The 9,806-nt window shown below is 36.4% G+C and overlaps 1 long non-coding RNA gene across 1 annotated transcript; it reads left to right on the top strand.

Moving 5' to 3' along the window:
• Positions 1 to 6,974: 6,974 nt before the first annotated feature.
• On the top strand, positions 6,975 to 8,719 carry LOC145790040 (uncharacterized). The gene is made up of 3 exons (XR_014328671.1): positions 6,975 to 7,274; positions 7,610 to 7,654; positions 8,073 to 8,719. It is a non-coding gene; the product is annotated as an uncharacterized LOC145790040 (long non-coding RNA).
• Positions 8,720 to 9,806: the final 1,087 nt, after the last annotated feature.

The raw sequence follows: 9,806 nt of genomic DNA, 5'->3' as shown, positions 1-9,806 counted from the left end.
CTTCATAGCTTACATCTAGTCATCAATTTTCAATAATGCCTCCCACACACAAATGCATCATTATTGTGAGACAACTTTCAATCTAAATTTGAACTTGCAAACCAAGGCCTTAATTTGCATCTTCCATGCCCTTGCAAGTGAACTTATGGGCCTTGAATGCTAGTACTCCCAGTCATTTTCCTTTTTTCTTACACCTATTAATCTTGAGTTTGTAGGTTTGATACCAATGGTACCATACCCAATCTACCCTTCCTTAACTCATTCAATGGGGATTAAATTTATCATATTTTAGTTTTAACTTTTTACTCGTATCATCAAGTTGAGAATTGTTTTATAACACTTGGTAACAATTGTGTCACACACTTTGACATCCTACCCAATTAGGTAGCCTTGTCTCCATCACAACTATTTTATAGCCGCAATACCTTGTCACCCTTTATGGTTTTTCAACCTACACATGTCATGACAATCTATTCAAGCACCAACCCATCTGACACTACCCTTCTCGCTTCTCGGTATTGCAGGAATCCATTTGAAAGCTCCATAGGATACTGGTAGACAAGTTTTCTTTAGTTGTGCTATGAACGCAAAAAAAAAAAAAAAAAAAAAAAAAAAAATCACTGAATGGGACATTCATGTGAGAATCATCTGTGCACTTAAATTTATTCGTTTTTCATTGATGTTATGGTGCATATGCATTCTAAACTATATTGATTGCTAAATTTTTCAGATTTTTTGATCCATTGGGATGTGGATTTGCTTGTTGTCTTGTTTTTTGTATTTCAGTACTAAGAAATGATTCTCAAGAAATTCATGAAGCCATCAATTTGGAAAAAAATTACTCATTGACACATTTGCGTAAATGGTTAAATCGCAGATTAATGTAAGGTGGCTTAAGATTGACAACCTGAGAAATGATACCATTCTAAGTTCATTTATTATGGCAGAATATGGTTGGAATTGCTGGCAATTATAGTTGGTTGTGGAGAAACTTGTAAGTTAGTTGAGTTTGATCTACTTTTTTAATGCACAGTGTCAACCTGATTGGTGCACGACATAAAGCTACACTGCATTTGTCATAATAAAATAATTTAATTCTTAACTTTTAACTTTTTCTTTATTTTAGGTACAAATGAGGGCTGAAACTCTACAGAATAAAAATCCGAGCTAACTCTAGATTATCTCTGTATGAAAAATGAAAGTTTAAATCCAAGTCAAATTACAAGGACCAAAGACCAAATAAGTAGGTTCATTAACAAGAAGAATGTCACTTCTTGATATAAAGTAATATAGTAGAAAACAAAGGAATTCAGAGGTTCTCAAGAGGGACTATTCATTCAGTTACTTTATTGTCCAATATGGAGGAATATATATAGCCATACACGGCAATATAAGAAACGAATGATTTACAATAATTAGATAATTGATAGAGCTAGTATAATTGATAATATAATATAATTAACACCTATTCACACTCCAATCATGCCAATCAATCTTCAACGTTTTCCCTCAAGTTGGTGCATAAATGTCACTTATGCCCAACTTCACGAGACAACTACTAAATGCCCGGCTTGATACCGGCTTGGTGAGCACATCAGTGAGCTGGTCTTGAGAACGAACATGAGGCACTTCGATGATCTTTGCTTCCAGTTTCTTTTTAATAAAATGCCTATCAACCTCAACATGTTTAGTCTTATCACATGCTAACTTATTATCACAGTATAATCTCATGGGACTGGTCTTCTTAATACACAAATCTTGCATTAAATTTTTGATCCACAATAATTCATATACTCCTTAGCCATTCCCTTATACTCGGCCTTGACATTGGACCTAGATACTACCTCTTGTTTTTTACTTCGCCATGTAACTAGGTTTCCATCTACAAATGTAAAGTATCCAGGCGTAGAACGTCTATCATTAATTGATCCAACCAAATCTGCATCGGTATAGCCCTCAATCTCCATGTTGCGTATTTTTGTAAACATGATTCCTTTCCCAGGGGATGACTTCAAGTATCGCAAGATACAAATAACTGCATTCATATGTTCTTCGCTTGGAGAATGCATAAACTAGCTGACAACACTCAATACATAAGCCAAGTCCGATCTAGTATGCGCAAGATACATCAATCTCCCAACTAGTCTCTGATAATGTGCTTTGTTAGTGGGCACTTGATTTGAATGAATTCTTAGTTTTAGGTTCTCATCCATCAGAGTACTAATCAGGACTACAAGCTAGCATACCAACTTCATTTAACAAATCTAAGGCATATTTACTTTGAGACAAGAGAATACATTTTTCTAATCTCGGTACTTCAATCCCTTGAAAGTACTTCAACAGACCAAGATCTTTTATTTCAAACTCATGGGTGAGGTGATTCTGCAATGCCTTCCTTTCTTCCGGATCATTTCCAGTCACTATCATATCATCGACATAAACAATAAGGGCTGTGATTTTTCCTCTGTTATGCTTCAAGAATAAAGTATGATCTAAATTGCTCTGTCTATATCTGAACGCCTTCATAGAGCTCGTGAATCAACCAAACCAGGCTCTAGGGGATTGTTTCAAGCCATACAGTGATTTCTTCAATTTACAAACCTATTTGCTTCCTTTAGTCGGTAGATTATATCCAGGAGGAAACACCCTATAAACTTCTTCTTAGAGATGCCCATGCAGAAACACATTTTTTACGTCAAATTGATGCAAAGGCTAATCCAGATTCACAGCCAGAGAAATTAAAATACAAACAATATTAATTTTGGCTACTGGTGCGAATGTCTCCCCATAATCGATTCCATATGTTTGTGTATACCCTTTGGCAACCAGTCTGGCCTTGAATTGTTCAATAGCTCCATCAGCTTTGTATTTGATAGTGAAAACCCATCTACATCTGACAGGTTTCTTTTCTTTAGGTAAATCAACAACCTCCAAAGTTGAATTCTTTTAGAAAGACTTCATTTCTTCATTCATTGCCTCCTTCCACCTGAGATCTCTCAAAGCTTCCTGTACATTACTAGGAATAAATACAGTAGATAATTGATTCACAAGCAATTCACAATCCGTTGACAGTCGATGGCATGATACAAAGTTACTCATGGAGCACTTAGGCTTAGAGTTAAGAACATGTTCATGTTTTGCTTTAGGTATTCCTTTTGTGGCTCGATCAGGTAGGAATTTTTGTTTAGGTTAGAGATTTACCTGAGGTTCAGGGATAGAGTCAATCGGAGAGCCCAATTAGTTAAATGGCATTGATTGAGGAGAAGGGGCTTGCTCTTGTGAAACCTGAGATGATACTGGATGCACCGGTGATGGTTGTTGTACTACTTCCATTGGATCCATTTCTTTATTGTTATCAACTTCAACTCCTACAAGATTGTGACAATGCTCCTCATTAGTTTCATATCTTTCATTATTTATAAAATCCAGAATATCTAGATCTAAAATGTCATGAGAGTTCTGCATTTCATTCCTACTCTCCCTCTAAAGTGGAGACTTGAGAGAAAAGTAATACATCGTAACCTCATGAAAAACAACATCAAGAGTAACATAGATCTTACAAGAAGGTGGGTGATAACAACGATAGCCTTTCTAATGGGAGGCATAGCTAACACAGACATAGCGAAGAGTACGAGGTTCCAACTTAGTGCGTACGGGTTTGTGAAGATGCACAAATGCGACACAGCCAAATACTTTGGGAGACAAATTTGGGACGGTTGGAGCAGTGATAACCTCATGAAGAACATGAAATGAGGTTTGGAATTGTAAGATACGATAAGGGACTCGATTGATGAGATAAGTAGCAGCTGTGAGAGCTTCTCCCCAAATAACCGTAGGCATGTAAGTTCTAAACAGGGTAGCACGTACAACTTCAAGGAGATGAGAATTCTTACACTCTACCACTCCATTTTGTTGAGGGGTAGTAGTGCAAGTTGTCTGGTGTGCAAGGCCATGGTCATTCAGAAATGGTGTCAAATACTGATTAACAAATTCACCGCCATTATCAGAGCGGAGGATTCATATAGGAAATTAATACTAAGTGGCCGCTATCTTGTGAAATTTCTGAAACAGGGATGCAACTTCATTCTTTGATGTCATTAAACACACCCAAGTCATTCAAGAATAATCATCGATAAAAAAAACAAGCCAACGTGCACTATTAAGAGTAGGAATCTTTACTACAACCCAAACTTGCCCCTAAACGTTTGGGCATGACCGGCCTATACTTAGGCCTCGAAATTCAACTTCCATAATTATATTCCATACGAGGCCTGAACGAAAGCAAATATAATAGCAAGTGCAACAGCCATTAAGCTGTGTCTATATGTCAGGATCATAATACATTATATTATACAGGATTATAATATGTTATATACCATTCATACCCATTGAGTCCACACATGTACATTTATATACAAAGAGTAGTAATCCAACAGTGAAGTATTAATAATACAATCCAAGAAAGTATTCCAAGGCTAGACAAACATGCCAATATATATATACATATAGGACTTCCCAAAATAAAACAAAAGGGGTCCCGATCAAGAAGGAAAAATCCATTTGGGTAACTCAACGAAGCATGTCCAGCAAAAGGGGCTCATGAAGCTGACCTAGGGTTGTCCTCCACGTTGATCACCTACACATACATACATAAATACGGAGTGAGCAAGGCTTAGTGAATAATAGCAATGTAGAAAAGGTAAGTGAATAAGCATAAGAGTTAGAGACTATGTATAAACTAGGTACAGGTCTCATCCATAAGCATACCTTAGAATGGCCTCGGCCCCATAAGTTAATACAAAATGGCCTCAGGCCCACATAAGATACAAAATGGCCTTAGGCCCAACACAGTACGGAATGGTTTTGAGCCTAACATATCGACAACTGTCTAGAACAATATTGGGTAGATGGAACATCAGCATGTCTCCATCTCCCTTGACTTTAGCATCGTTAGTCACATGAGGTCCATATCATCATACAATAGATGGAACATCGACATGTCTCCATTTATCTCGGCCTTAGAGCCATATGTCATAAATCATAAACAATTCACATCATAACGGCCTTGGGCCCACCTTTATTATGAGATTTTCAACGAACTTGAGTCCGCGACAGTAACATTGTTCAATTACCTCGACTAATTCCAATCATACTGTCGTATTAATAACATGTGTTATTCACAAGTAAAAGCATGATCATAGAAGTAAGCAAAACATAACACTACATTACTATTACTCACAGGGGTGTGGTTGCACAATAGCCTCTTTCGGTATGTGACCTATACATAGCATACACTTGTAAGTATTCATTTTTTTCCTTAGTCTTTTCCTCTTTATTTATTGTTCGATTCGTTAAGTTCCGTTCAATTATAAACATTACAGAAGAATCAAATGGACATTTTAACACATTCAGAGGGTTGAGAAGAGTAAAAGAAACCAACAAAATTTTCCCTCTTTAGCCACACATGCGGAAGTCCCTCGCCGCACGTGCAGAAAGGTGTGCTGCACGTGCGGCCCGCACGTGCCTTTATTTCAGAAAGCAATCTTTTGCCTCCCCTGTTTTCCCGCACGTGCAGTTGTGAGCCCCGCACGTACGGCTATGTCTCGCACGTGCGGCCATGGGCCCCACATGTGCGGTCGTAGGCCCTGTTTTGAGCAGTCTGAAGTTCAACAATAATCTAACTAACCAAACATATTTTCAAGGCATAATGTAGGAAAAATCACTTCATTATCATGATATATTATCACAATAACATGAATCTTAAGTTCAATTAGATCATAACCATTTTAATGGAATATATAACATTCATATCTTCCATGTTTTTCTCTTCTTCATGAACCACCAAAACATATACAATCACTTACACATATATGAGTGTAAAACATGCACCACTTAAAGGGTAGAAGGTGATTATTCTCAATTTATTCCAAAACAAGCTCAAAATACAAGCATTGACTCTTAAACCCACCAAATAGAATAAATCCTTATGAATCCCATGGATGTTAGCTCAAACAATATGTTTATTACATAACCCAAACTTATGTAAGTATATAAATCACATTTTAAGATTTGAGGCTTATCACTTTAAGGAAGGATTTAGGGTATTTAGGTTGATTTTCACTTACCTGGAGTGGAATTTCTTTGAACCCTCTTCCAATTCCTTGAATCTTCAAGTCCTTAGTTGATCTTCCTTTCTCTCTTTCTCTCATTTTCTCTCACTCTCTCTCTCTCTCTCTCTCACAGGAGATATTTTCTTATGTTTTGATTCTAAGTCATCTAAGATGAGTCTAAGTAAGCCTAATTAAGAATTGGGCCAAATTAAATCAATTTATTTCATTACAAATCAAATTTTTACAAAAAATCATATTATGGCCTAAAAATCGTGCTGATCAAAACTGTAAGGTCAATTTCGGGTTATAGCGCCTCCAAGGCTTTCAATTTCCAATTCAATTGTCTCAATTTCAATAGATTTTCTCATAACTGACATATCACTACAAGAATTTACACATTTGCCGACCACTTTTGCCGACCAAAAAAATTTTTGTCGCAAAAAAATGACATTTGCCGACCAAAAGTAAATTTCGTAGCTAAAAATTGATACTGTTACCGACTAAAATTTTTGGTCGCAAATAAGTAATTTTTGCCGACCAAATTACACTAATTGTCGCCAAAAATATGGGCGGAAGAATGAAATTAAAAAGGGGGCTGTGTATGCTATTTTTAGCGACTAATATAATTTGGTCGCTGATACCAAAACGGCGTTGTTTTGGTATCCAAATGCATTAGCCGACCATCAGTTTGGTAGGGGATGACTTTACTAATTCAAACAAATATGAAAAATTCCTACGCGCCTCTTTCACACCTCAGTCGATTTCGATCAAAGCTCAGTCGCGTCATTCACCTCACCTTACCTTCGTCTTCTTCACTCTCGTTGTCGGTTTCAAAACCCTAACCCTACCTTTGATCTTCTCCAATCCCTCCATAAGCCGTATGTTCAAATGCAGACCCTACACTCCCCTCAACTGTTTCAGAACCTTTGTCTACAAAGGACTACCGCCAGACTCATCAAAACGACGATCTGGAACGGGCTGATTGTGATGAGAATGATCAGGCGGCGAGGCACATTAATGCGTCGGAAATGAAATCGAAGATGGATAATTCATCTTTGCCCTAATTTTTCCCTCCATTTCTGTTCAATCGACCCCTCGATCTTCTCTGATTAGAACTCTGCACCAGATTTGCTGATTCAGTCCAGCTCCAGGTTCAGCCTTGAGGTACACACCACTCTCCTCTCATTCTCTACCTCTGTTTTTCACTTTCTTTCTTTTCTTCGCTTTTCTCTCAATGAATTCAAGATTCAGATTTCTTTTTTTGTTTATATTTTCCTTTTTTTCCCCTCAGAAACCAAAAGATTGGATCAATATACACATCTCTTACCTCAAATATAGGTTTAATTTTTTCCTTCTTGTTGATTTCAATTTCTACTGAAGATTTTTTGTTCCTATAATTTTCATTAGTTAACTGTTTGACCGAGAATGGCAGTGTTGACTTAGAACGGTTGATGATTGTTTCTACCTAGTTTATTAATTTGGTTGTTTTGGAAAAACAGAGAAAAATTGCCTCTATGGAATCTGATTCATCCACACTTTCTCAGGTATGCCTTTTTATTTATTTATTTATATAATTTTTTAATTCAAATGCTCATATTCAAGTGTTCTACAAAAAATTGATGGATTATACTTCTGTGTGTACTTCTCCAAATGGAGCAGAACTTGAATAAATTTAAGTTGTATAAATGCCAATTCATGTGGAAGTATTGGTTACTATTTCTGATTTTAGAGAATGTTTTAAGGATTGGGTTTAATAACTGAGATAGATATTACTATTATTTTTTAATATCTATATGATTATATCTATTTATTTGATCACTGGAAGGTTTGCAATTTTCTGAGGAGTCATATAAGCTGCAACTGTTCTGCAGATTTTTCCATTTCGGTTTCATGATATTCACATTGATTGATTGCTATAATTAGGTTGAGACTGTCTTCCATGAGTTTGGCCATGCATTGCAGAACATGCTAACCAAACAAGATGAAGGTCTTGTTTCTGGTTCTCAAGGGATAGAGAATGATGCGTTGTTGAATTAGCTTATTAGTTCATGGAAAATTGGTGCTGCCAAAGGTAATATTTTATAACCATAAATATCTCAATTCTATATGTTGTGCCTACTTTTCTCCTCAGATTCTACATTTTTATTCATGGCTCAAGCAATTTGAAATTGTTATGTAGCCATATATTATAAGTTATTCTTGTGTTGGTGGAATATGACTGCCTTTTGGGGGTTTCTCACTACATTGCCTTTGAATCCTATAAGGATTCAAAACATTGACGTCTGAATGTGAATTACTGCATACTTATTAAATATTTATGCAAGCACCAACATTTTGTTTATGTCGTTTTCAAAAGAAATGATTCCATAACCTGGTGTTCTGCTTCTAATGACTAAGGGATAATTTTCTTTGTAAAATGATTTTAGCATCTCTTCTTTTACTTTTCTCGGTTCATATTTGCAAAACAGTTCATCCCTAAGGAGGTTTAATTAATGACATATCAGTTAACCACTAATTGTTAGTTCTTGGATTCTTCATGCGTGGGTGTGCCATTCCCACTTAAAAAACCATATTTTTATTTTAGTATGTGAATATAACAAAAGTTTACATATCTAAATGCATAGATAGTCCAAACTTCAATTTTTCATAGACATGATGCTTCAGTGTTCTTGATTATGTTACCAACCAGATAACAAACTATGTAATGAGTATTGTTAATAAAAAGAATAAGAATGCTAATCTCAAAGCCCACGCAGTGAAGAACCATCTATGGGTTTTTGTCAATGCTCTTATTGGCAACCCAGCTTTTGATTCTCAAACCAAAGGGACTTTGACAATTCGGAGTATGAATCTTGGAAGGAATAAGAATGCTAATCCCTGTCCAATCTTACTTCCATTACTGTCTAGTGGAACTGAAAGTGAAGTTTATAATAACTGGTATTTATTGTTGCACAGGCTACTCACAGAAATGGGAAAGTTCTAGCGTTTTATTCCATGTCGGAGTATGAATCTTGGAAGGAGAGCTGGGAGGCAATGCCAGCGGTTGGTCCATTAAGTACTATAAGGTTTGTATGTTCAAGATCACAGGAGGGATAAATCTAGGGTACTCGGTGTTTTTGTATGTGTTGTCAGTTTTGGTATTTTATTATCTGCACTACTATTTGTCTCTTGGACTATATTTGTCCCTTCAAGTTTTCATTGAGGAAACCTACCTTGGATTTCTGGGTGAACTGTGTCAGATTCGTAATTATTGTGGTTATATGCAATGCTGCTGCCATGGAGGTACATATATTATGACATGTTGAACCAAGCTATTTTTAGTAACATGTAACGTGAAGTACTTGATGTTTTTAGATGTTCTTTTCCTCAGGCACTTCCCATATTTCTGTATAGTTTGATCACTGCTTGGGGTGCCATCCTGATTTTAGTTACATTGATACTTCTGTTTGGAGAGGTGAGGGATTTATCTTAGGTAACATTTCTTTAGAAGAGAGCTATAAAATTTGGAACAGGTGGACAGCTGCTTGAATTTGCAGTGCAATTTATGGTTTATTAGGGTATTCGTGCCCAATTTTACCCACGTAAAACTGATTTCTTATCCCTGCAATTTGCGACATGGGGAATTGAGGTGGGAATGTGTCTGCCCATTAGAAAAAGTGCTTATTAGAAAACTTGAGTTATGTTCTTGTAGCATGG

Source organism: Camellia sinensis, chromosome 5 (genome assembly GCF_055761805.1).
Source record: "Camellia sinensis isolate YWXY chromosome 5, ASM5576180v1, whole genome shotgun sequence".
NCBI lineage: Eukaryota > Viridiplantae > Streptophyta > Magnoliopsida > Ericales > Theaceae > Camellia > Camellia sinensis.
The sequence above is the reverse complement of the archived record's forward strand: the minus strand, read 5'-3'. Positions and strand labels throughout refer to the sequence as shown.